The sequence below is a fragment of the Lactuca saligna genome, chromosome 8, assembly GCF_052625555.1.
Source record: "Lactuca saligna cultivar CGN05327 chromosome 8, ASM5262555v1, whole genome shotgun sequence".
Taxonomy (NCBI): domain Eukaryota; kingdom Viridiplantae; phylum Streptophyta; class Magnoliopsida; order Asterales; family Asteraceae; genus Lactuca; species Lactuca saligna.
The window spans coordinates 124,263,612-124,267,383 of NC_136424.1; the positions used below are offsets into that span (position 1 = coordinate 124,263,612).

Here is a 3,772-nt window from a genome sequence, read left to right on the forward strand (position 1 = left end):
CTTCTCGTAATTAAACCGTTCAAAAAAAAAACAAAATAACAAAATTTACTAACTGTACATGTGGTTTTAGTGGTTCATATGGGTTGAACGATTAGCCTTCTTTTCCGTTAATGAGTACGTAACGTTTTCTAATTAACCCATTAGATAAGACAAAATAATGTTGAATTTTACAGCGACATTCATATTTAGTATACAATTTGAAAGAGCAACACATAGTTTTTGAAGCTAGTGGCGTGAAAAGCATCGAGTGCAAGAAAATCGCAGAGTACGAGTCAACAGGAACAAACTAAAAGAAAAAAAGAAAACATTGTGGAGTTTGTACGGTTCTATTTATGTCTTAAGACTATATTTGGAAACCATTTGCTGAAGAATTTCTCTTGTGTTTTCACCACAAATCTCTTACATTATTCAAGTATAAATAGTTTCTTGTGATGACCATTTAAATAATTTACTCCTCCAATGGCTTTACAATTCAAAACCTACATCCTCATCATCCCCCATCTTTTTACACTGTCAGTGTTTTCCGCCCCAGATATCACTGATATCCCTGCTCCGGGTGGTGCTGGTGGTCACATTAAGGGTGGTGCTGGTGGTAACCCACACGTGGTGGACGGAGGATCCGATTATGCGAAGCCAGAGATCGAGACACATTTTCTGGGCAAATGGGTACTTGAAACCGCTGATGTGCGTGTCAGTGCAATGCAACTGCAGTTAATGCCTAACGATCAGGTCATCTGGTATGATGCCACATCGCTCGGTCCTTCAGCCCGAAAACTGGAACCCGAAGGAACTTGTCCAATTAACCCGGATGCAAATAACCAGCCTGATTGCTACGCTCATGCTGTTGCTTACGACTGGAAAACCAAAAAAAGTAGAACAATAGTGGTAAGTTTCTTCTTATATATATAGTATTTATGGATAATAAAAGACTTGATAAAAATATTCAAGTTAAAAGCTAGATTCCCTAGTATTTATCCATATATAAGGATTTAGTTAATTGATGAGTATACACTCGTTACGTTTATTCTATAGCTGTCTGGTGAACCATGGTGCTCATCAGGAAACTTGTGGCCTAATGGTAACATGGTGGCTACCGGAGGTACCTTCACTGGTGTAAAAGCTGTTAGAATGCTTCCTATGAATGATTTGAATGCAAACTTCATAGAAAAACGAAACGTTCTAGGCGACTACAGATGGTAAGTGAAAAATATCACCGATCTTACATAATTTATACATGCACCACGATCCTGAGGTGTAAGTTATAACGTGTTGTATATATTGAATCAATATATAACAACAGGTATGCAACCAATCAGATTTTAGAAGATGGGAGCTCACTGGTTGTCGGAGGTCGCGAGGCTTTCAGCTATGAAATAGTGCCACCTTCACTCGAATTCAAACCCAACAAAATCGACTTCCCTTTCCTTAAACAAACATGCACACCGGGTAAGGGACCAAACAAATTCATAGAGAACAACCTTTACCCGTTCGTTTTCCTCCTTCCCGACGGCAACGTATTTGTTTTTGCCAACGACAGGGCGGTGACCTTTAAGCCATTAACAGGAGAGATCCTTCAAGAACACCCTGTGTTACCAGGTGGATCACGTAACTACCCTCCTTCCGGTAGTTCTGCGATTCTCCCATTCAAGCTCTCTGCTGATAACAAGCACCCCCTTAACGTTGAGGTTGTCATTTGTGGTGGAAACAAGCCTGATGCTTTTGAAGTGGTCGATGCAAAGCATGTTAAAGAAAAGGTGTTCGTACCTGCACTTAAAGATTGCCATAGAATCCACCCGATGAAGAAACATGCAAAATGGGAGCCTGAACAAGATATGCCAACACCTAGGATCATGGGTGATCTTTTACACCTTCCGACAGGAGATCTCATTATGATAAATGGCGCCAAGAAGGGTACCTCTGGTTGGGAGGATGCCACAGACCCTAACTTTACACCTCTTTTGTATCAACCATATAAACCAATGGGTAGCAGGTTTAAAGAACTGAATCCGACAAAAATTGCAAGGATGTATCATTCCTCCTCAGCAATGTTACCGGACACTAACGTATTGGTCTGTGGTAGCAACCCACACCAGTTCTACACTGTGAATGTCGAGTTTCCAACAGAATGGAGGGTTGAAAAGTTCTCCCCTCCTTACTTAGATCCTAAGCTCGACAACCAAAGACCGGTGATATATGCAAAAGGTACTGATAAGGTGTTAAAGTATGGAAAACCGTTTAAGATTGCAGCTAGTCTACCATCGAATGAACCTATGGTGCTGGGAGAGATTAAGGTAACCATGTTGTATCCACCATTCACGACTCATGGTTTCTCACAAAACCAGAGGATGATTGTTCCTACATTGACGGATATTGTTGGTAACGTTATAACTGCGCTGGCACCACCATCAGGAAAGATTGCTCCTCCTGGGTACTATATTTTATATGTAAATCGCCTTGGTGTCCCAGGAACCGGTATTTGGGTACACATTGAGTAGAAGAGACCCTTGTTTTGTTGTAACTGTGGAAACTATCATAGTCTAACTATATATATTGTGAATCGCTAGGCAGACGTAGTATAGCAAGTTCATACAAGAGTCTAAATAAATGATCTAATACTAAAAAGATAGTTGCTGAGAACGCTCAAATTCAAGTTGTATTGACATGCATCTATTCCAAATCATTATATGTGATGGTGATTAATATTAAAACATCCGCAATCCATTTAACTTTAAATAAAAGAAAAGAATCACATCATCATTTTATAGTTAACTCTATCAATTAATTTTTTACATTGCATCCCGGAGGATTTATAGACAAATAAAGTTGTTCATGAACATCCCTTATTTTTGGTAACATTTAAAATTCTATATAAAATTTTATATGACAAGTTTCGTTAGACACCTTTTATTGACTCTTGAAAGTATGGTTACTATTTAAATGAAACCGATATAAAATGAAAAAAAAAATGTAGTTATGGATTTGTATCGAATCTAGTTGCGCAAGAAAAAAAAATTAATATTAAAAGTTTTTATAATTATACTCTACGGGATTGGAGGAAGCAACAATTGGTGTTTTTTCAATTGTTTTTGTATCTAATTCTAAATGTATTGGGTTAAATGAATTTAGCTTTGTACTAATGAAATACAATATATAGGCTTTTAATTCGATTTATATTATATTTTTAAACCAAAAAATTTACGTATATCACAAAAAGAAATTAAGTTAGTTCACATATGATTTTTATATATTAATTGTAAACAAAATTTAAAAGTTAAGTGGGTGACCTACCTTTGTAGTTTGTACTATATAGACTCGCCAATGGAGCTTCTGACGGGTTTTGAGCATAACAAATAATCTATATATGTGCATGCAACCCTAAATTGTAGGATCTATGTTTTCACTATTAGACATTCAAGTACTAAACACAAAACAAGAAACTCTAGGAGGCATCCATAATTTTCGAAATTAACAAAAACTAGGGTTAGGATACATACTTTCATGGTTATATTGTAATAATAATGAAATCGTTGAAGATCTTGGACTTAAAAGCAAGTGTCACAAGTATAACATCTCTAATGACTCACAAACATACTTAGCAAGAGGATGAGAGGAGAGAGGAGGAAGATATTTCAAAATTTTGGCTCTTCTTAGGGTTAGAATGGCATGGCCGAAATCAAGAGGGGTTATGCTCTTTATACAATTGTTGGTTATTTAGAGCCGAGGCTAGGGCCATAAGGATGAAACCCTAATTCATTAGCTTAAGGCCTAAACA

General features: G+C 37.1%; 1 pseudogene across 1 annotated transcript; it reads left to right on the top strand.

Annotated features, from left to right (window-relative positions):
* The first annotated feature begins 459 nt into the window (after positions 1–459).
* On the top strand, positions 460–2,687 carry LOC145008440 (putative aldehyde oxidase Art an 7 pseudogene; annotated as a pseudogene). Its single transcript, XR_013663431.1, has 3 exons — positions 460–885; positions 1,033–1,196; positions 1,301–2,687. The product of XR_013663431.1 is annotated as a putative aldehyde oxidase Art an 7 pseudogene (transcript).
* Positions 2,688–3,772: the final 1,085 nt, after the last annotated feature.